The 25,613-nt window shown below is 36.0% G+C and overlaps 1 pseudogene across 1 annotated transcript in view; it reads left to right on the plus strand.

Moving 5' to 3' along the window:
- Nucleotides 1-20,393, plus strand: part of LOC145672758 (ADP-ribosylarginine hydrolase CG2909 pseudogene) — a 30,442-nt pseudogene extending 10,049 nt beyond the window's left edge. The window contains exon 2 of the transcript XR_014128638.1: nucleotides 18,584-20,393. The product of XR_014128638.1 is annotated as an ADP-ribosylarginine hydrolase CG2909 pseudogene (transcript). The remainder of the gene's footprint in view (nucleotides 1-18,583) is intronic.
- The last annotated feature ends 5,220 nt before the right edge of the window (nucleotides 20,394-25,613 follow it).

Consider the following 25,613-nt stretch of genomic DNA (forward strand, 5'->3'; position numbering starts at 1 on the left):
CGGAAACACTAAATCCATTATTTTTTATTTAAGAATTTCACATCTCCAATCTAAGCGAGTCCTATACTTTCTCAATATATAACGGGAAATGTCACTACTATAGGAATGAAATTAAATCCTTGAGTTTTACGTCACACGTTTATACCGGGTAGGCTAAAGGAAATAGTGATGATGATGACAAATGAATGAAATGGTGGAATGAATAAAGTGGGAGGAAACGGGAGAACCCAGAGAAAACTCACGCACATGGTGCTTCTCGCACCACAAAGCCCACTTGACGCAAGCTGGGATCGAACCAGAGGTGAACACACTATCACTGAGCCACCGGATCCCACTACTATAGAAGTACCCCATCTCCCCTTCAAGAGAAAATTTTCAAAGACGCTGAAACCTGTGCTCCATTATTTTTAATATGAGTTTACATGCCGAATTTTACATCTAACTGAAGCGAATCCTCACATTCGGTAATTTGTGAATAAATAAAGGGAAATTTTACTATTATTGAAACGCCCCCTCTTGAGCGGGATATTCGGGAAGTCTCAAATAAATGTCTCATTTTTAATTTAAAGCCACCAACTATGTCAAAAAATCAAAATTAGTCACGCAATTGTTTAACTACGCCAGTGGCCGCTAATAACGTCTGAAAATGTCTATGAATAGGTCTCCGAATGTTTAACTTTCTGTGCTCTTGCAAACGATAATTAGTTAACATAATTAAGTTACCTTAATGTAACAGCCAGAGCTCATCCGCGGCTAAGCGATTAGCGTACCCGCCTTTGGCGTGGGAGGCGCGGGTTCGATTCTCGTCGGGAGCTCATGTGGTTCGGATTCCACGTTAATCAGTAGGTCCACGTCTCATATAGCCTCGCTGCTGAACGGGACGTTAAACTCAAAATCAACTCATTACTGTAACAGCCAACATTTCAATTGGTGGTATCGCAAGTCTCATGAAAGTATCTTCTGCTTTAATTTTATCACTTATTTTCTATAAGAGTTCATCAAATGAAGTGATGCTCATGCGAAAATAATTGAAGGTATTTTGTTCGTCATTGCACAAATCAATAAACATGGAAGAAAATTCACCTTTAAGCAGTCGTGAGCTTACGTACGGATGAACCCAATATCGTCTCTGTTTCTTCCTTAGGATTTTACTGGCTAAGTATACAAAAACAGCACGTTTTCTTCTTTCAATTTCCATCTTCAATCAACTGCAGCTGAAAATAAAATGAGCTGTTTTCTATGTTTATGTGAAGTGGTTGGGCTGAGACGCCCGCACGAGTCTGCTGCGAGTCTGTTGCGGGCCCGCAACAGACTTTTCTGCACGTCTGAACCGAGCCTTATGATGGACAAACACCGTCTGCGTGGGTTTTCTCAGGGTTCTTCCGTTTCCACCCACTTGATTCGTTTCATTTGTTTTATAAAATTGGTTTTATGTAATATGTTTAGTCTGATAATACCACTTTATTTTTTAATCTCCCCTTCTCCAGTTTGTAAAATTATAAGTGAGTCATGAGCCGTTCAAATGAACCGATTCATTATAGTGATCGAACCATTGAGCGACGACTGAGAGGTTGAATCGTTTGCCCATCACTAAGATTAATCACAGGCAAACCTTCATATGTATCAAATTAAAGCTTGAAATGTGCATTTGCCGAAAACTATTCATACTGTTAAAATCTTAATCATCATTAATTAATTACCTTTTTCAAATTGAAAATCAAGTAACAACCCAAAGATGGCAGCACATGTAAATTGGCCAAGAGTACTAAGAAATTATAATACTATCAAGATATAAATTCAGACGTTCTCTATTTTGTCACTTCCATTTATACGTTATAAACAAGTATCTTCATATATCTAGAATCTTCATAGCAACCACATTCGGTGTGTATCATTTATATAAGCAGTAACTTGGATATAATTATTCGGAAATTACAATTAATGTTTAAATTAATATATATTCAATTGTTTTTACAAACGATTATCCAAGGAGTTGAAGTGATCAAAAACCCAGTGTTGGTGTTATGACTTACTTAAGTACCCCCCTGACAGACTAAAGTCCATTCTAAAAATAATACGTACTTATAAAGCTACCCGTGCGAAGCAAGGGCAGAGTCCCGAGAGAAGCAATGGACTATCAAAGGGTTGGGGCTGCAGAGTGGCCCAGGGGGTGTCCACATTCTAAAAATAAAAATACTTTTTAAACCACAAATTGGAAGCGAGAGGAGAGTACCGAGCGAAGCGATGGACGACTTAGGGGGTTGATGCTGTATTCCCTTAGCTAATAAAGGTCTAAGGTTGCCTTCACACGATGTCACCGAGTGACGTGACTGAGTTGCCACTGCATGTAAAAAGAAATATAAATCAGGCAACCGCCGGCAGACACAGGTTTCTAGTTCTTTTTCTGATTTTTTCCCTTTTATTGTCCAAATTATGTATGGTGTTGCCAGGACACATAGAAATCTATGGAATACACAGAAACACACGTATAGCTATTCCTTGTTCGAGATTTCAGTGTCCACTCAAATAAAGTTGAATTAGTTATTTTTTGGACGGAGCCGGAGAGATAGGCTTCTCCTGGTAAAGAATTTGGCAATTTTCAATTATGGAGGCTGCTCGATTTTTATTTTAGCTAGATATAATTTATCATTATTATTTTTTAAGGGAATTAGGCCACATTTTCCGACTTCCGGATCATTTTTTAAAGATATTTAGCACTGAATGCTTGGAATTGAGCTAGTTCTCTGGGTTCCGAAGGTGCTGACATAAAGGGGGATATTTTAGGTTCCCCGGATGGCAATTGGCTTGGATCAGCTTGAATAAGTCTCCTGATGATTCTTGAAAGGGCTCTCTTTCTGTCAAGAGGCTTGCCTTAGAGGAGGATTCGCATGAGAACAATCATGTCATTAGGAGTATATATACATATGTGTATATTATTTCCATAAATTCTTTTTAGGTATTGCAGCTCCAAAGTCAAAATAAACTTTGTAATTAATTTCTCAATTTATATTCTTTTGCTAGATACTCCTCACTCTGCCACGCCATCACTTGACGCAGTTACGCGTCGTATCATATACGCGGCAAATCGGAAATTTTAAGACTCATTTTCTCCGCTATTTCTGCCTATTGTGCTCTTCCAGTTTGTAATATTAACAGTTTAAATGTGCACTACTACCTCGCGAAAGATGGTCCAGAAGTTCATTTACCAAAATCTGCTTTCCCCTTGTGAGAGTTGCTCGAGACAGTTGCGCGAGAGCGGTCAGTGACGGCAACCGTTTTTGTGACGGTAACTGCAGTTGCCTCGTACGAAGGCTACAATTTAAAGCAATGCTTCAAAGCAGTTGTGGCATAAAGTTGCGTCCTTGAGTGACTTCGTATGAAGGCTATCTAAATTCTGAAGAACCAAAATACTTCTTGAGCTTTCTGAACGAAGTGATGGATGGCCAAAGGGGTTGGGGCCGCTGGTGAAGTGATGGGCCACCAAGGGGGCTGGGGATACTGGGCATGTCTCCCTAGAAAACTTTTATCGTAGGATTACATACCCGTGAATTCACGTGCTAACTCTCTTGTATTGCTATTGCATTGCAATACTTCATTGTTTCATTTACTTCTATTTCTATGACGAAACTCATAAGTATACAATGAGTAACATGGAGAGGGATCGGTAGCTCAGTGGTGACCTCCCCGCTATTCTAGTGGCTAGTACGTACGCTTTTGGTGTACGGGATTCTGGGTTCGATTCCCGGTGTTAGAATTTTAACTTTCCTCGATTTTCTGTCTTCGTGTTCCTGTCGTTCTGGGTTAATAGAAAAACGAGTTAAGCGAGTACAACAAGTAAAACAGGGATGCAAATAACAGCTCGCCCATTCCCTGGGGCGAGTTGTTCATCGGTGCGGGCGAGTCACTATTATTTATATCAAACTGTAAAGACTGGGAAGTGGGCTAATAGCTTTTTTCTTGGGCGAGTAAAATTTTGTTGCTTGTTTGGATTCCTGAAGTAAAACCTAGTAATAAGTAGTTAAGCAAGCTAATGAGGCGTTCGTTGAATCAGTTAACTTTAAAAGAAAAGTGGTATAGCGCTTACTTCTAGTGCGAAAGGTCTCAGATTCGATCCCCGTCCGGGTATGTTCGTAGTAACTTGAGTCCGTGGGTTTTCTCGGGGTTCTTAGTTTCCTCCCACATTGTAATTCCATTTTTTTCATCATTCACGTGCAATTTCATTCGTCTTCTTTAGCACATAGCTTGCATGAGTGTGGGACCATAAACTAAAGATTTTCAATGAGAAACATGTACCTCATGCATTACTATCAGTTAATATTCTACTTTTTGGATTAACGTTTTTCTTACCTAGATATTTTAAAAGCTCATATTACAACTTGTTTTGAGAAGCAGAGAAAACAGAAAAATATCACACATGAAAGATTCGTTCTGTAACAATAACGATACTATCTCCTCTGATGAACAGGACATAGTCGCTGCGTTTCATGACGTTTCCTTAGGCTGTAACCCCACAACGTAGAAATAGAATGGGTACTCTGTTCTATCCAATTCCCCTCCCCCTCTTGTCATTTTCTCTTCTCTTAATATTCTCTGAAACTTTTTCAACTTCAAATCATTTCCTGCCTGTGTTTCAGTTATTTTAAACTGCCATTTTAAAATGTATTTTATAAGATGTTTGTGCGTGTATTTTATAAGATTTTCAAGACCAACAAGTAAGCAGCTATTTTTTTAGGTTATAGATGTAGAAATGCCGAAGAAGGCAGCAGTAGCGTCATCGGATATAATTGCTGCACTATTAAAATATAAGGATGAATTGGGATTGTCACGTCGGTCAATACCAGTGCCAAAACATGACGTATGGAAAAAAGTTGCAGAGGAATTGCAATGTAGAATATCGGCTAAGGCAGTTTACGTAATTGTAAAAGCAGGAAGATACGGAATATGGGAAACTCTTGGTTATAGAGAAGAATACCCCGTGAGCGAAAATGAGGAATCAAGTCAGACAGATAGTAGTTTCAGTTGTGAAAATACCTCCACAGGAAACAGTGATAACATTTCTTTCGATTTTGTATTAACATATGATGAATGGAACAAGATCAAACCCAAAGAATCTCTTTATCAAAGAAAGAGTACATGTGGTGTTAGAAGAAAATACATAATGAAAAAGCGAACATGGACAGGGGTATTTAATGCTAAAATTTGGGAAGCAACAAGATCAGTGTGTGTTTGGAATTTTAAATATTCAAGCATTTGTCCCACTTCAAGATACCTTATTGCACGAGGATCATGCAAATTATGTGATACTTCTTTAAATATAATGCTAGACAAGGAACCAGAAGAAGCTGAAGATGTTATATTTAGATGCCATTTTTCTAAACAACCTAGATGCAAGAATAATGTCCGAAAAAGATGATTGGCTGGTGAAGAACGAAAAGAAGTAGAAGAGGAACTGCGTAAGAAGTCTACCAGTCTGTTTAGAAAAGAGAAAGCTCTTTCGGTTATGGAAATAAGGAGTGCGATTTAAGTTAAGGTTACTGGCAAAAAGTATGCATGAAACAAAAATAACTCGTTCAATCTCAATGAAAGTTTTACTCTTTGCTCGTCATAGTATCTCACGAGTGTAAGGTAAGTATGAGGGCGTAAACATGAACGGGAAGCAAATGACAGCCGAACAGGCCAAGGCTGTCTGCAAGCAGCTTATCCAATTTTAGGAGAACCAGCACTTGCGTGACTTTACGGCTGCATTAAACAATTTTAAGAATGACTATCCTTATACTGCAGTGCATAGAATGTTGAAAAATTATGTGTAGCCTGTAAAGCACCAAGAAAGAAGAAATCTGGTCGCCCAATTTCAAAATGTACACAAAAAGTGAAAAGTGCGATTAGACAAGAACTCTTGAAGAACCCTAACTTGTCAAACCGTTTTTAGGACGAAAATGTAACATTTCTGAATTCAGTGTAAGCAAGATCAAGAAAGAACACGTATTAAAAGTTGAAAAATGTAAAAGTGCACAATTTTATACAGACGAACAGAAGAAATGAGCTAAGATCAACTGCCGCAAACTCTCCAACAAGCAGTTCACGAACAAGATTGTGATCATGGATGATGAAGCTTACTCTCAAAACTTAGTTCGCTCCTGTTTTCAAGTATGTATCGTGCATTGATAAACATGAAGTTGTCCTAGCAAGTTCGTAACAAATAAAGACAGGTATGCGAAAGAGTTTTTGATCTGGCAAGCGATGCGGCAAACGGCAAAGTTTGCCTGCTGTTGTTCGAAGTTGGATAATCAATGGTGGCCGCTATTTAGAGTGCATTGAAAAGGTTTTGATTCCATAGATGCTAAAAGAATTAACCGGACATGATATTGTGTTTTGGCAGGATATGGCATCCTCACATTATGTGAAAAAAGTACGCCACGCGCTTACTGATGTTGGTGTCGAGTTTGTCGATAAATACGAGAACGCGCCAAAAGTTTCTCAGACTAGACCCATTGAACGATTTGGGGCTTTAGTTAAACGAAAAATGGCTAAAAAGCATAATTTCATCAAGGATCTGAAAGATATGCAAAAGAAGTGGTCGGAAATATCAAAAGAAGTGTCAGAAAGTAGTGGACAAGCTCTTTTCAGGAAGTTCCGGTTCAAGCTTCGAGAAATCGGCCGCAAGAGTGTCTACAGCGTCAAATAGTAAACTACTTCCTTTTTCGGTTATCATTTGTTTATTATATTAAAATGTATTGCGATTTCTCAAGAAATAAAAAAGTTATTACAAAAATTCAAAGTTCCCTTAACTTAAATCGCACTCCTTAGGAGAGGTAGAACCAGGGGCGTCATTTAGGGAGGGGCATTTGCCCCCCCTGAGTTTGAGATGTGTATGGTTTTTATCAATAGAATAGTAGTAAATCAGTGAAAAACGCGAAATCCCCCCCCCAAGCAAAATCTGAAATGACGCTCCTGGGTAGAACCATGTCATTTGTACTCTAGCAGTGTATTGCGGAAAGCCAAACCTAAAGCTAAGCAAAAGACTTACTTGCATAGTGAACCGTTAAAAGCATTGCAAATTGCAAAACACTCACAGCAGCTAGCAAACTGTATTCATATTGGTTGTGACAGATTTTTTGTTCACTACTGGAGTGGTGATCAAATTAATGTTCATAATGAAATTTGTCGGCAACAGAGGACATCTGTTAGTATAGACGCCACTGGAAGTGTAGTGAAAAAAGTTGTGCATGAGAGAGAATTTTCTAAACATATCTTTTTATATCAGGGTACTCTGAATTATGGTTCGACTCCATCCGTGCCAGTAGTACAAATGTTATCCGAGAGTCATACCACCAACGCAATTACATATTGGCTAATGGAGTGGACGAGAAGTGGTGCAGTAGTTCCAAATGGAATTGTTACAGATATGTCCTTTGCTATACTTGGCTCTGTTGTGCGAGCTTTTACCAATTTTTATGATCTTCAGTCTTATCTCAATTGGTGTTTCGATTCTAACAGATCTTTAGCATTGAAACCAGATTATCTTCGAGTAGATTTTGCTCATTTCCTCCACAGTATTGCACGGTGGCCATGCTTAAAAGGAAAACCTAGAAGAGTTCGGGAATTCTACATTCGATGTTTTGCACAAGTTGATCTCTGTATAACATTTGAAGATGCTGCAGATGTCATTAGAGCAATAGCCATAGTCGCCCAAAGTGAAACAGAAGGACTGGATTCTTGTGGAAACAGAGTATCTTCAGAAAATGCAAAACTTTGGCTGAAAGAAAGAACAGGGTTGGGAAGAAACTCCACGGACTTGAAAACATTTCTAGAAGAAAGAGGAATTGGCCATATATAGATAGAAAGAACATTGTTAGAGGACTTTATGTGCGTTGAAAATCATTCCTGTACAGAAATGAGATCAGCGCATGGTGAAGTTGTATCACAAAATATAGAAACATTCATGAAAAAAAATATTTTCTGGAATTGAAGATTTACAAATAACATCTGGAAATAGAGATAATATGCAGTATTTACCAGACGTCATAGGACCGATGAAAAATATTTGTCGCTTGCTACCACTGTAGTCTGGCACTGTGACAAATATTTTTAATTCGCCTACTATTACAGTAAGCAGCGCAGGAGTTGGAAGTTATTTTAAGAACGTCAAAAACCTAGAATAAAAACTTAGAAAAACCTAGAATAGACCTTAATGAAATTTGCGAACTTCCTAAAAGGGTAAATGAATTTGTGGTTAACCATTTAACCCTTATATCAAGTTCGTTAAAACTTTCTTCAGCAAAACTTAATGCACGAAGCTTTAGTATTGAAAGTATTGAAATTTCCGTGGAGAGTTTGATTGATCCTAATGCAAAGAACAGTGTCAATAACACAACTTTTAGACAGGAAATTCAAAAAACAAGAGATGTGGTTGCAGAATCAAATAATGACATTGAAAGCAGAAAGGACAATCCTGAGTGTGTTAATAATTCACGTACTCCAAACGTACAAAATATCAGACATTAGAGACAGAAAATTGTCTGAAAGAGTTTGTAGATTCGGTAGTAAAGGTAATTTTCCAAAAGGAAGTCATTTTTGCATTAAGTGCAAAAGAAATGTTCATCTTTTCGACGAATGTTCTCTTCCTGTGTCTGAGGAAGGATACGGCCAACAGAGACTGTGTTGGTCATGTTATCACAATGAAAGAGTACGTAGAGACACCAATGAGGAAGTTATTGATGATGTAACAGATGAAGAAAATTGGAAGAATCTAAACTCCAAGAAAAAACATGTACGGTTTTCGTACAAGTGGCCACGCGCAGAATGGAACCTTCTTGATATAAGTAGTAAGATAATAAACACTAAGATAGGTTCTTTGAAAAGCGGTATGGAATGTCCTCCTATTAAGATAGGAAGTAAAAAATATGCACTAAAAATACATGTGCTAATGATTCTGTATTGCATGCATTTAGTGCTCTCTATTGTGACAGTGAGAAGTTCAGAGAAGAAGTTGACAGTATAACTCCAAATAATATTTCGGTTTCTATTATAAAGCTCATGTCAACTAAGGGTGTTTGTAGAGACGTGTACAGACTACGAACAATGATTGCTAAAGAATATTTTGATATGGAAATTTTACAAGACGGCATTTGTCATATCAACTGTGAAAGTACTGTTTTGAATATATTGAAACGAATTTTTTATTGCTTTCCATCCTGGACAGAAACAATAAATTGCAGTTCTCCCACTTGCCCGGCACCAATAATTATCAGATCACATGTTTTAGTGTCAATAAATACCCAAAACTTAAATCAATTAAATATACAGAGGTTAGAACAATATGTAAATGAGGAACTGGTATTTGAACCAACCCTGTGCCAAAGAAAGTTGATAGAAGATTCTGAGGAGTCATTTTGCGATGGAATTTGCACATATACGTCCAAATTATCAGAGAGTATTATTTTCATTGAGTTAGTGTTCTTTGACTCCGCTGAAAATGCTGCACCTTCTGATAGGTTTGTAGGGCATACGATCGAACGTTTGAGGATGTTTCAGCTTAAAGACTTCCCTATAGTTATAAACCTTCAAAATAAGTCGTACTCTCTCAAGAGTATAATAGAGTTTATACCACCTGATAGTGATCTTAACATAGGACATTATGTATGTTATAATTACAGACTTCATAGTCGTTGGGAGCGCCAGAAAACAAGGCATGAAAACTGTTTCATTTGAAACAAGTGTTACTGCTCAGTTATTAATTTATTGTTGTGTATAATTGACGAATCAATATTATCTTGTCTAAACGCAGCGTGGATTTATCCTATAAAAGTTATACAGACTTCTAAATGTGTTTCGTGAAATGAAAGAAGAAAAATATTTAGTAAAGAAAAATATTGTTGAATACTAACCTACAACAATTATAAGCATGCTTATCGAAATTTTACGATATGACTTTCCTATAGTCTTAAATTTATAAAAATGCTATATTGTAGTTTTTCAGGAATACAGGATTAAATATGTGTAGCATGCTTATAAATCGTGTGACGATTTTCTCTCGAAGTTGTTTCCAAGCACCAGTCTTTTGCCTTCTTCCTGAAAAAATCATTTCACTATTATAATCACTAATGTTTAATAATTTTCGTTTTCTAAAATCGCTTTCTAATATGGAATTCAGTACTTTCATTCTGTTGAAATATGAGACGACATAACTTCAAACAAACAAAGCAATATCTATTAAACATTATAAGTGATCATATTGTAAAATTTCAGCTACCCAGAATTTCAAAACTGGTTAGTCTTACTCGAAAAAACCAATAAAATATCTTCCACCTGTATTTTTGAACAACTTGTATACAATTTATTTATAGATTAATGTTAACTGATTGTGTGTATATGGTAATATTAATTCAGCGTTTGAATACAATTGAAAGATTGGATACAAGCACTAGGTAGGTACATTTTTTAGTAAATTTGAGATTTACACAGGTTCCAATAGAAAAAAAACACTCCAAATTGTCTGTAAGAATCATGTGCATCCGGTTATTATATTCAGTGTTATAATACAAAGGATTAATTACGGAGAAGTGTTCATTCTGAACTTAAAGCAAGAAGCACGCAGCTGCGGAAACACTTCTAAAAATGAACTTACCTGGTTCTTGCATCCAACCCTTCAATTAATACTCTCTATGTGCAGTGTTCACTTTGAAGTTGGAAGTCTTAATATTCTCAGTTAAACGAAAATACCCATGAAAGTTATCTTCCATTTAATGTTTGTATAAATTATGTTTTGAGCACATAACAATTACACTTTGACTGAATTCGGGTTGTAAAGTACTTTCTCAAAGTATGAAATTCTCTTTGTAAGATTTGCTAAACTAGGTTTAAAATTGTGTAAAATACTATATAGTCACCAACCACTTGAAATACTGAAACTGTTAGACGTGAATTTATTTCTTTTATTTGCTGTGTATAATTCTTCCACTTTAGTTCCGGATACTGTATGTCCTTTAAGTAAGAGTCCCCTATTTAAACATTTTAAACAGTCGATGTAAAAACAAGTCTTATATTTACAATATAAAGAAAGCTTAATATTTGTGTAATTATTATTGAAATAAACATATACGTCAAATTTCAAGAAATTAGTCAATAGTCCAGTTATGCTCACGGGAACTTAGCAAGAATTTCAATTTCCGTTTTTCTTTAATCTGAAAAAGGAACATTTCACGGAATAATCCGACACAAACGCAGTACAAACAATTCGTACAGAAAAATCTTAAGATTTGTAGAAATTTGTATTCTGGTTCTGCTATGTTCACGTGAACTTAGCAGGACCACTTTATTTTTGATTTTTTCGAATTTGTGACCGGTACAAACGAAAATTTTACAGTACAATCCGGTACACACATAGAACAAATGATTCAAAGAGAAAATCTTAACATTTGTAGAAATTTGTATTCTGGTCCTGCTATGTTCACATGAACTTAGCAGGACTACTTTATTTTTTCATTTTTTCGAATTTGACCGGTACAAACGAAAATTTTTACGGTAAAATCCGGTAAAAACGCAGTACAAACGATTCGTAGTGAAAAATCATCAAATTTGTAGAATTTTATCATTGGTCGTGCTAAGTTCACGTGAACTTAGCAGGACCACTTTATTTTTCGATTTTTTCGAATTTGTGACCGGTACAAAAGAAAAATTTTACGATACAATCTGATACAAGCGTGGAACAAACGATTCAAATAAAAAAATCTTAAGATCTGTACATATTTGTATTCTGGTTCTACTTTGTTCACGTGAACTTAGCAGGACCACTTTATTTTTTGATTTTTTCGAATTTGTGACCGGTACAACGAAAATTTTTACAGTACAATCCGGTACACACGTAGAAAAATGATTCAAAGAGAAAAATCTTAACATTTGTAGAAATTTGTATTCTGGTCCTGCTATGTTCACATGAACTTAGCAGGACTACTTTATTTTTTCATTTTTTCGAATTTGACCGGTACAAACGAAAATTTTACGGTAAAATCCGGTAAAAACGCAGTACAAACGATTCGTAGTGAAAAATCATCAAATTTGTAGAATTTTATCATTGGTCGTGCTAAGTTCACGTGAACTTAGCAGGACCACTTTATTTTTCGATTTTTTCAAATTTGACACCCGTACAAACAAAAATTTTTACGGTACAATCCGGTACAAATGTAGAACAAACGATTCAAACAGAAAAATCTTAAGATTTGTAGAAATTTGTATTCTGGTACTGCTATGTTCACGTGAACTTAGCAGGACGACTTTATTTTTCGATTTTTTCAAATTTGACACCCGTACAAACGAAATTTTTACGGTACAATCCGGTACAAATGTAGAACAAACGATTCAAAACAGAAAAATCTTAAGATTTGTAGAAATTTGTATTCTGGTCCTGCTATGCTCACGTGAACATAACAGGACCACTTTATTTTTCGATTTTTCTCGAATTTGTGACCGGTACAAACCAAAATTTTTATGGTACAATCCGGTACAAACGCAGTTCAAACGATTCATAGTGAAAAAATCAAATTTGTAGAAATTTATCAGTGGTCCTGCTAAGTTCATGTAAACTTAGCAGGACCACTTTATTTTTCGATTTTTTCGAATTTGTGACCGATACAAACGAAATTTTTTATGGTACAATCCGGTACAAACGTAGAACAAACGATTCAAAGAGAAAAATTATAAAATTTGTAGAAATTTGTATTCCTGTCCTGCTATGTTCACGTGAACTTAGCAGAACCACTTTGTTTTTCCATTTTTTTCGAATTTGTGACCGGTACAAACGAAAATTGTTTATGGTATTTTACAATCCTGTACAAAGGTAGTTCAAACGATTCGTAGTGAAAAATCATGAAATTTATAGAAATTTATAAGTTCACGTTAACTTAGCAGGACCACTTTGTTTTTCGATTTTTTCGAATTTAAAACCGGTACAAACGAAAATTTTTATTGTACAATCCGGTACAAACGTGGAACAAACGATTCAAAGAGAAAAATCTGAGGATTTGTAGAAATTTGTGTTCTGGTCCTGCTATGTTCACGTGAACTTAGCAGGATCACTTTATTTTTCGATTTTTTCGAATTTGAGACCGGTACAAACGAAAGTTTTTATGGTACAATCTGGTACAAACGTAGAACAAACGATTCAAAGAGAAAAATCTTAAGACTTGTAGAAATTTTTATTCTGGTGCTGCTATGTTCACATGAACTTAGCAGGACCACATTATTTTTCGATTTTTTCGAATTTGTGAGCGGTACGAACGAAAAGTTTTATGGTACTATCCGGTACAAACGCAGTACAAACGATTAGTAGTGAAAAATCATCAAATTTGTAAAAATTTATCAGTGGTCCTGCTAAGTTCACGTTAACTTAGCAGGACCACTTTGTTTTTCGATTTTTTCGAATTTGAGACCGGTACAAACGAAAATTTTTACGGTACAAACCGGTACGAACGCAGCACAAACGTATCGGGTAAAAATATTTATTATTTTCAAAAGTGGTCCTGCTAAGTTCACACTCGTCTTTAAAGCATCTCTTTTGGATTTACAAAGAAATACATTTTTCTCCATTTTCTTCAATACTACGCCTGAGGTTTTATACTCACATGTATCTTTTGTCAGTCCAGTAAGACCTATCGATTGGTATATTTTGTCTTTTTTTCTCCGTCAAACTCTAATAATGATGTAAAGTTTGAAATTTAACATTAACATGCTTTGTTGTTTATTATTAAGACAAGGGCCGTAAACCATATTAAAATTTGAGCATCCGCAAGATGTTATTTAACCTACTTGCTGTAAAATGCTTTTACACTATTAAGGAATATTTAAATTAAACGATTCATTAATTGAAGAGTTGATAACAGATACTTATTTCTGAGTACATGCCAGGTGTGGTAAAAAACGGTTACCTAATTATGATGTAAATGATTCATGTTTACATATTTGATATACCTTATTTTATGGTTTAGTATTAATAAAGATGCATAAGTACAATATTATGTATATTTTCTGCTACCTGATAATGTTATATGTATTTTATCGACAATTGTAATGCTTACATGAGAATTTTCCGTGTTTTGTTAAACTAATGAAACAGGCAAATGTATAAAATGAAATAAAATATAATCGCAATTTATTTGGTGGCAAACTTTAAAAATAAGTAATCAATTAGAGCTCTTAATATTAAGCATGATTTTAAGGGCCCATACGTATAATGATACGTATAGTTGCATCTAACCCATTGGTCATTTTAAGTCTAGTGAAATGAAAACTGTTGTAATCATCTAATTAATTCCTTTTTAAAAAAATCAGTCTTCTTACGCAACGTTGATTACCTTTGCCAGATTATCTATCACGTTACGAAATTTCTTATTATCACATCATTTCAAACACAACATCACTACATCGAAACTTTATTCACTTGACAAAGTTTCCATATTATGTTACATATCAGCAATACTACTACTTATTCCGTTGGCAAAAATGTCATTATATACCGGTACATATCAACTCCATTAAATTCCATTATTCATTCTAGTGTTGCCATTATTGGGATGAAGAATACTGTTGTTTGTACGTATTATTCACCTTCTTGTTTTCAATTATTTGTAATAATATTTTCACTATTAGACTGAAGTAATGACCCTGTTCCTCACACCTAAAAACCAGCTCTGCACCCACAAAAGTAGGTATATGCTTTCTGCATAGTGGAATTGTGCATTACGAGCTCCTACCCCTGGTCAGATTATCACTACTGATTTCTACTGTCAGTAATTACAAAGGATGCACTATGCATTGCGACAGGAGTCGGCATTGGTGTATCGCGAGGGTGTGTTGTTCCTGAACAACAATGTCAAGCCATATGTGGCAAAGAAGACCCAGGAGACCATTAAGAAACTTGACTAGAAGACACTGTGCTATGCACCATATTCACTGGACCTTGCACAAACAGATTACCATCTGTTTCATTCCCTCTACAACCACTTCCCCTCCCTCTTTCACAAGTGAGAGAAACCTGCGAAACGCACTCACGGACTTAAAGACTGCCGAGTTTTAGCACGAGAGCATTGTGCAGATGAAGGAACGTTGGCAAAAGTTATTGGATTCTGATGGAGATTATTTCGAAATCTAAAGGTACGTACTGCTCACTGATTGTTCTTTGTTTGTCAGAGCTTTAAAACGATACAACTTTTTTGGTTGCCTTGTAGTTGAAGAGCTTCTCTATTGGCTTTTCTGCTCCTATGCACATTAAATCCTGCTTCGATAACAATAAATTGTAACAAGGGTGCACCCATGGGAAGTTCACAGTCTCGACCACCCCCTAAACAAAAACTTCCAAACTCAATATACATTTGTACACTTTCACAATAACAAATATACTTGTTTAACAGGGGAGTGATTGATGTAGCATGAAAATTTGATTTTACACTTCATCTGTACTATTTCTCTCATAAAAACACACTAGTTCTATCACTTTTTTCTGAAAATATAAGTGGGAGTATTTTACAATTACCTATCCTTTCGTGTGCAAAATAATACTCATTCATTACTACCTAGACGTAATGGCTTGTAGTATTGGACCCCACTCTCACCCCAAAGCTTGGATCCCTCCCAATAAAAAAATTCTGGATGCTCGCCTGAAATGTAAACTGCTCTTTTGAATGATGCTACAGAGCTTGACTCACTTGTCGAGCTTGGATAAGCATTCCAATAACAACGGGTTGAAATTATGTCTGACTTCGAGGAATAAGTAGATCTATGGAAAGATCTATAGTTAATACGTGATCTTTTGACCCTATCATGCAAATCAATTAAAATAAAAGGTAAGGGCCACCGCACTAAACTTTCTCGCTCCGATTCCTTAAACTAAATCATGTTGTGCTGCAGTTAATAATGAAACATTTTCTTGTGAAATACGAACGAAATTAGGGATTTTCGGAAAACTTCACTGAAAGAAAACTCATTCCCCAAAGGAAACTAGCTCTTGTAGATTTTCTTCATAAGAAATATCTTATGCCATATGTTAGGGTTATTAATGAAATATTTGTTTAAAACATAATAACAAAACCGCATAAGTAATGCTTTACAAAACTTTCCGAAAACAACTTTCCCCCAAGAGTAAACTACCCTTTGTGGATATTCTCATGAAAGTAATTTATACAATATTTTAGAATAATAATAAAATATATATTTATGGAAATATGACAAAAATCGCCTGAGTCGTTTTTTGAGAAAATATTGTGAAAAGTAACCCATACCCAAGAGTGAACTATCCCTTGTGATCTTTTTTTTTTTTTTTTTTTTTTGGTAAGGAATAATTCACACAATATTATAGAGATATTAATGAAATATGAACAAAATGGCTTGAATTGTTTCTGAGAAAATCATCCGAGAGAATCACCCCCAAGAATAAACTCTCATATATTTTCCAGTACAAATGAGTTACACTATATTTTCAAGTTGTTAATGAAATATTTCTTTATGAAGTATGAAAAAATCACACGAGTCGTTTTTGAGAAAATCGTCCGAAACAAACTCACCCCGAAGAATAAACTACCTATCCCTTGTGCATATTTTCTGGACAAATGAGTTATATTAATAGAATATTTATTTGTGAAATATGAGGAAAACTGCCTAATTCGTTTTTGTGAAAATCGTCCGAAAGAAAATTCACCCCAAGAATAAACTACTTATTATCTATTTTCCCAGAGAAATGACTTATACCACTTATTTCTAAATGACTCATGAAATATAAACAAAATCCTTAGAGCTATTTTTGAGAAAGTATCACATTTTAAAATTTTTACCCTTAAGTAAACTACCCTTATTTTTAGGGTAGGAAGAACATTCAGAAAAAAATCCCTGGAGGATCACATAAAAATCTTAAGTTTAAAATTTGGTTGAGATACGTTGAACAATGTGGCCTTTAGGTGAGTGAACATCAGGACGAATGAACAACGGACAGTTGTCGAAAAATTACTTTTTCGATATCTATGGGTCCTGAAACATGTATATCCATTGTAATCTCAAATCCGATTTTTTCACGACCACCATACTTTCTTCTATGCTTTCGTTGCTCGATAATAAAAATTAAAATATTTTAGAAGAGTCTTCTTGTATTTTTACATGTTTGCTAAAGTCGATAATTCCTTTTATTTGATACCAAGGTGTCAATGCTTGAGATAAGAGCTTGAGCAGTAGGTAACGTCAGGGCAGACTTTAGGTCCTCATTTCTCCTTCAAACTTATACCCTATTGATTGATTGGCTGATTTGCTGTTTATGTCCTCCGTCAATGGGGAGGTTTATAGGGCCAAACCTACAATTTAAAGTGGAAACTAGTGTGGTGTGTTCTGTATTCTTCTGCCTGGAATCGAACGCGGAACCTTCTACACCGAAGGCACAAGTACTAATCATCAGTGATTCTTCCAGTCCGGGTTGGTGAACCGACCGATCCTCTCCACCTTGAAGCTGAACTAAATTCCGATGCTATGCCACTTTTGTGGTAACACTTTCTTTAGCAAATATCCCAGTGCAAATGGTATCACATTTTGATTTTGCCCCACCGGACAAAATTTCCTGGAAGAAAGCCTGCTAACCTCTAAATGGGAATTTTCACACTTATATTCCTTGGCATAATAAGTTAGATAATGTATATAACAATAATCCGTATAAATGTGTAAATGTTGTTATGAACAATGGTCTGGTACGGAAGATATAATTTTCTTTTATGGCCAGACCTACACATTTGTGTTGTTAGGTTTTGTGGCCAAACAAATTTCTAGGCAGTTAAGATATAATCTAAAAATACGTCATTGTAAAGGCATGTATGTTCAATTTAAAAGGAAGAAATATTGTAAGGTAAATGTGAAAAAGTCTTAGGGAAATAGACAAGTTTAAATTTATTTTATTTTGTATGTTATCATTGAACATTCATTGAGTGAATTACACCTTAAGTAGTACAATCATCATATATTCTGACGACCTTAGGGCAAATATGTTACTAACCACTGATACTGTATTATTACTTCATGTTACCAACTGTCCAACAAAAATAGTTGAAGTAGGAATAAATGTTACATGCAATTGGATTTTAGACTTCATTGACAATTTAATGTATATAGCAAATTTAAAAAAAAAACTATAATAAAGTTTTCTTCTACACAATAATAAACCTGAAGTACAAGCTAAAAATAAAATAATAGAAATAAATAATCATTTCCCCAAAGTAGTTAAATGAAATTGGGCTTCATGACTTGCGTTTCACTGATTGTTTCATACTACAATATCTATTTAATCCCAATTCCGTTTTATACTTCCAGTACTAACTAATTGGTTTGCTGAACAACCACTGAAGCGTTCCACTGTGCTAATTGATATCGTGTCATAGTATTCAACTGACAACACTGAATGCTTGAGCCCATATCTGGCAGCTGGCTGATTCAAATTTACTCATATAAGCCACTCTCACGAGCAAGATTATGATTGTTTATGCCATAGAGTTTAGTTTTAGAGTTGTTGGAACATTATTTTAGAGTTGCCATCTATATCATTGTTTTCTTTTTATTGCAGGTCTCACCCTTAGATCAAGAACTACTTCCTAGTTAGAGGAAAATGGATCCCATATTGGAAAATTATCTGAAAGACTGTCTGGACGTGGTGCCTCCTGGTGACTTAACGGTGAAGGACCTGATAAACTTTAGTCAAAAGTTCCCAATTCCTTTCCCTATCGACACGAGCCGTTGTGAAACTCTCTTAAATAAGAACCCAAGCATTGAACCTATTCTGAAATCAAATATTAATGGTACATACCCTATACTCTATGAACATGCTGTTCCATTGTTTTGCAATTTCCTTGAGCACAAAAAGAAATTTGGTACTAAAGTTGAGAAAAAATTGTATAAAAATATGGGACTTATATCGCTAGTTGAAAGGTTGTTTGTTAAAAGGGCTGTGATGTTTTGTGGATCACACGACGCATACGTTCTTCTAAGTGGTGTTGAAAATTGTGGGGGTTGGAAAAATGTTGGTACCTCCAAAGAGAAAATCCCTTTGGTCCTTAAAGATTGTTTAAGTTATGACGAAATAAAACTTTCTGCTTTATTGGCAGTATCTTCTCCCAGTATATTTATCAATGATGGTAACCGCCATAACTGTGGAGCAGTTACAGATCCAAACGATTTGGAAACGAGAGGAGTTATTGTAGGTGTTGTTGGATCACGTCTTGAGAAGAGGAACTTTATGGAATGGCAAGAAATATTGATAAGCAAGACACAAAATGTGGAAGAAAATGGCTATGGTATTCCACATCATGGGAAGCTTTCAGCTGAAGCATCTTTGAAGAAGATTTGGGCTGATTTTTACCAGGTGCCTTATTTACCCTTGTACAAAGAAGTATCCAAGGATGAAAGTGATAACTATTTGGAATTTCAAATAGATGGCTTATTCTTTAACAACGATATCTTCAAGAAAAGAGTTCAAGTGACCGCATCTACTTTACTCATTGAGGCTAATCATAGAGCAGCTCAAGAAGGCAAAAGAGCATACGTTCATGTTGTAGGGTTTGGCCTTGGGGTCTGGAAAGTCAGTATGCATCAAGAGAAAATATTTATGGACGCCTTCTATTTGTGTTTTCAAACACTTGATCTTGCACATGTGTCTGATGTGGACTTCAGTTGGTTCTCAGAAAAATCTTGCGGTGGTATTGAAGACAATTGCATTGTACCGGGAACTGATATTCGTTTACATTTTTCTAAACGAAACCCTAATGCCAAATTGATTGATGATAATCTGGGTAAATTACTGGTTACATCGTACGCGTGGGATGGCAATTCTATGCCTGGAAATGAGTATTGGACAGGATCTTTATGGACATCGGGAGATCCTGCTGCAGCAAGTTCGAGCCAAGTAGCAGAACTTCAAAATCCTCACATCAACAAAAAAGTTTGTGGTGCTAATTTACATATTGCGACGTCGGAATGGGGCGTTATTCACATTGCTGAATACGCTAAAAGAAAATTAACGGCAAAAGCTTCGTGTCTATAAATTGTTAGCCTGTTATGTGTTATGTAATAATATATGGTGAAATCACTTCGAAAACATCGTACTGATGCCGATCTAACGAAATTGGAAGACTAGCTGCTATTCAGGAACTGAATTTACGGCAATGCTTAGGAGTATTACAATATCAACCTATTTGTTATTTTATGTCAACATAGTCTGTGAAAGTAGTGTACTGAAATAACAGTCTTGTAATTTATGTTCCACTAATGTGACTCCATTTAAGGAATTTAAGCATGCATCACTTCTCATGTTGTGCAACAATTAGATAATGTGTTAGTAGAAATTTGATGCTTTTATAAGTTGTTTAAGCCAATATTTTATCGACGTGCCTGAAGTTGGCCCCCCCACCTCTCCCAAATTACACCAAACATTGCACATCGTTAGTGCATCGTTAGTGCACGTTAGTGCACTCAGAACTAACGTTAGTGCTATCAGCGTTTACGAGATATTGAAGATTTTTGGTAGGGGGGCCAACTTCATATGAAGTTAGCCCCCCCACCCATCTTTATGCAGACAGATTTTCACAAAACTTAGTGCATCGTTAGTGCATCGTTAGTGCACTTAAACACACTAAGCACTACCGTTAGTGCTATCATAGTTTGGGATTTATTCAAGATTTTCGGTGGGGGGCCAACTTCAGAAATATCAAATTCTATACAAACAGAGGTAAAAACATGGGGTTAACGGCAATCGTTAGTGCATCGTTAGTGCACCTAAACATACTAAGCACTAACGTTAGTGCTACCATATTTTGGGATTTATTCAAGATTTTTGGTGGGGGGGCCAACTTCAGAAATATCAAATTCTATACAAATAGAAGTAGAAACATGGGGTCAACGGCAATCGTTAGTGCATCGTTAGTGCACCTAAACGCACTAAGCACTAACGTTAGTGCTACCATATTTTAGGATTTATTCAAGATTTTTGGTGGGGGGGCCAACTTCAGAAATATCAAATTCTATACAAATAGAGGTAGAAACATGGGGTCAACGGCAATCGTTAGTGCATCGTTAGTGCACCTAAACTCACTAAGCACTAACGTTAGTGCTACCATATTTTGAGATTTATTCAAGATTTTTGGTGGGGGGCCAACTTCAGAAATATCAAATTCTATTCAAATAGATGTGGAAACATGGGGTTAACGGCAGTCGTTAGTGCATCGTTAGTGCACCTAAACGCACTAAGCACTAACGTTAGTGCTACCATATTTTGGGATTTATTCAAGACTTTTGGTGGGGGGGCAACTTCAGAAATATCAACTTCTATACAAATAGAGGTAGAAACATGGGGATAACGGCAATGGTTAGTGCATAGTTAGTGCACCTAAACGCAGTAAGCACTAATGTCAGTTCAACCGTATTTTGGAATTTATTCAAGATTTTTGATTAGATGTCAAAGTTAGAAATATCAAATTCCATACAAATTGATGTAGAAACATGGGGTTAACAGCGATTGTTAGTGCTTCGTTAGTGCATTTAAACACACTAAGCACTAACGTTAGTGCTACCATATTTTGGGATTTATTCAAGATTTTCGGTGGGGTGGGCAACTTCAGAAATATCAAATTCTATACAAATAGAGGTAGAAACATGGGGTCAACGGCAATCGTTAGTGCATCGTTAGTGCACCTAAACGCACTAAGCGCTAACGTTAGTGCTACCATATTTTGGGATTTATTCAAGATTTTTGGTGGGGGGGCCAACTTCAGAAATATCAAATTCTATACAAATAGAGGTAGAAACATAGAGTTAACGGCAATCGTTAGTGCATCGTTAGTGCACCTAAACGCACTAAGCACTAACGTTAGGGCTACCATATTTTGGGATTTATTCAAGATTTTTGGTGGGGGGCCAACTTCAGAAATATCAAATTCTATACAAATAGAGGTAGAAACATAGAGTTAACGGCAATCGTTAATCGTTAGTGCACCTAAACGCATTAAGCACAATGTTACTGCTACCATAGTTTGGGATTTATTCAAAGCTTTTGGTGGGGGGGGGCAACTTCAGAAATATCAAATTCTATACAAATAGAGGTAGAAACATGGGGATAACGGCAATGGTTAGTGCATAGTTAGTGCACCTAAACGCAGTAAGCACTAATGTCAGTTCAACCGTATTTTGGAATTTATTCAAGAATTTTGATTAGATGTCAAAGTTAGAAATATCAAATGCCATACAAATTGATGTAGAAACATGGGGTTAACAGCAATCGTTAGTGCTTCGTTAGTGCATTTAAACACACTAAGCACTAACGTTACTGCTACCATATTTTGGGATTTATTCAAGATTTTCGGTGGGGTGGGCAACTTCAGAAATATCAAATTCTATACAAATAGAGGTAGAAACATAGAGTTAACGGCAATCGTTAGTGCATCGTTAGTGCACCTAAACGCACTAGGCACTAACGTTAGCATTGCCATATTTTGGGATTTATTCAAGATTTTTGGTGGGGGGCGAACTTCAGAAATATCAAAGTCCATACAAACCTTTAGTGCTTTCTAGAATCACTAACGATGCACTAACGAATGGCATTAATTTTTGTTAGTGCTTGAAGTTGGGGCAAGTTCACCGTGCCCTTCAAAGATATTGTACTTGTAGCACCTACACTAATGAAGTACTAACGTTAGGGGTTGGTGCACTAAGAACCACTAACAATTGCACTAGAAGATATCATTAGTGCTTTTGAATTTGGCGGAAATTAGATGCAATTAAAAATTCCCAATAAATTTCTTATGAGAGTTTCGTGACATGTAATTAATTGTCCATAACTATACTAATATTGAAATACTAACGAAACTGTCAGTGTTTTCTAGAAGCACTAACGATTGCACTAGAAGAGATCATTAGTGCTCTTGAATTTGACGGAAATTTGATGCAATGTAAAATTTCCCATAAATTTATTATGTGAGTTTCGTGACATGCAATTGGCCATAACTAAATTAATAGTGAAGCACTAACGTACTAACTAAACTGTTAGTGTTTTCTAGGAGCACTAACAATGCACTAACGAATGGCACTAAATTTTTTGTTAGTGCTTGAAGTGGGGCGCTAAGTTCACTCTGGCCTCAAAAGGTATTTTAATTGTAGCACCTATACTAGTGAAGCACTAACCTTAGGTGTAGATGCACTAAGAAGCACTAACAATGCACTAACGATTGCTCTAGAAGAGATCATTAGTGATTTTGAATTTGGATTCAATGTTGAATTCAATTCAATAAAAAATTTGCCATAAATTTCTTGTGTGTGTCGTCATATGTAGTTGGCCATAACTACACTATTAGTGAGGCACTAACGAAATTGTTAGTGCTTTATAGAAGCACTAACGAATGGCACTATTTTTTCCGTTAGTGCTTAAACTGTGGGTGCGAAATTCACGCTGACTTCCCCAAAGGATTTTTTTAACTTGTAACACCTACACTAATGAAGCACTAACGTTAGGTTTTTGTGCTCTAAGAAGCACTTACGATGCACTAACAATTGCACTAACAGAGGTAATTAGTGCTTTTGAATGCGATGGGAATTTGATACAATGAATAATTCCCCATGTGTTTCTTATGGGAGTTTTGTGACTTATAATTGGCCATATCCACACTAATGGTGAAATACTAACAAAACTACTTGTATCTTCTAGAGGTACTAACAATGCACTAACGAATAAAACTAATTTTTTCGTTAGTGCTTGTAGTGGGGGCTAAGTTCACGATAATTTCGAATTTTTCTTTACTTCTAACATTAGTGCTTCCTAGTCACCAACACCTAAGTCTAGTGCTTCATTAGTGTAGGTGCTACAAGTAAAAAACTTTTGCGATCCAGCGTGAACTTGGATCCCATTTCAAGCACTAACGGAAAAGAAGTCCATTCGTTAATGTGTCGTTAGCTCTTCTGCAAAACACCCATAGTTCCGTTAATGTTCAACTATTGATGTAGATATGGCCAATTATATCCCACTAAAATCCCATAAGAAACACATGGGGAATTTTTCTTTGCGTCAAATTTCCCCCAAAATCAAAAGCACTAATGATCTCTTCTAATGAAATCGTTAGTGCTTCATAGTGCACTAACACCTAACGTTAGTTCTTCATTAATGTAGGTCCTACAAGTAAAAAAAAAAAAACCTTTGGAAGCCAACATGAACTTGGCGCCCCCACTTCAACCAATAACGAAAAAATTACAGCCGTTCGTTAGTGCATCGCTCGTGCTTCTAGAAAATACTTTTAGTTTCGTTAGTACTTCTCTATTAGTGTAGTTATGGCCAGTTACATCTCAGGAAACTCACATAAGAAATTTAAGGGGAGTTTTTCACTGTCAAATTTCTGCCAAATTAAAAAGCACTAATGATCACTTCTAGTACAATCCTTAGTGCATCGTTAGTGCTTCTTCGTGCATTAACCCCTAACGTTAGCGCTTAATTAGTGTAGGTGTTACAAGTAAAATATCTTTGGTGGTCAGCGTGAATTTGCGCCCACTTCAAGCACTAACAAAGTAATTAGTGTATTCGTTACTGCTTCCTGAAAATACTGACTCTTTGTATGGAATTTGATATTTCTGAAGTTGGACCCCACCAAAGATATTGAATAAATCCCAAAATATGGTAGCACTAACGTTAGAGCTTAGTGCGTTTAAGTTCAATAACAATGCACTAACGATTGCCCTTAACCCCATATTTATATATCAATTGTATGGAATTTGATATTTCTGACGTTGACTCCTAACCAAAAATCTTGAGTAAATACCAAAATATTGTAGAACTGACATTAGTCCTTAGTGCGTTTATGTGCACTAACGATGCACTAACGATTGCCGTTAACTCTATGTTTCTACCTCTATTTGTATAGAATTTGATATTTCTGAAGTTGGCCCCCCACCAAAAATCTTGAATAAATCCCAAAATATGGTAGCACTAACGTTAGTGCTTAGTGCGTTTATGTGCACTAACGATGCACTAACGATTGCCGTTAACTCTATGTTTCTACCTCTATTTGTATAGAATTTGACATTTCCGAAGTTGGCCCCCCCACCAAAAATCTTGAATAAATCCCAAAATATGGTAGCACTAACGTTAGTGCTTAGTGCGTTTAGGTACACTAACGATTGCCGTTAACCCCATGTTTCTACCTCTATTTGTATAGAATTTGATATTTCTGAAGTTGGCCCCCCCACCAAAAATCTTGAATAAATCCTAAAATATGGTAGCACTAACGTTAGTGCTTAGTGCGTTTAGGTGCACTAACGATGCACTAACGATTGCCGTTGACCCCATGTTTCTACCTCTATTTGTATAGAATTTGATATTTCTGAAGTTGCCCCCCCCACCAAAAATCTTGAATAAATCCCAAAATATGGTAGCACTAACGTTAGTGCTTAGTGCGTTTAGGTGCACTAACGATGCACTAACGATTGCCGTTGACCCCATGTTTCTACCTCTATTTGTATAGAATTTGATATTTCTGAAGTTGGCCCCCCACCAAAAATCTTGAATAAATCCCAAAATATGGTAGCACTAACGTTAGTGCTTAGTGCGTTTAGGTGCACTAACG

Source organism: Thermobia domestica, chromosome 16, assembly GCF_964235325.1.
Source record: "Thermobia domestica chromosome 16, izTheDome1.hap1.1, whole genome shotgun sequence".
Lineage (NCBI taxonomy): Eukaryota > Metazoa > Arthropoda > Insecta > Zygentoma > Lepismatidae > Thermobia > Thermobia domestica.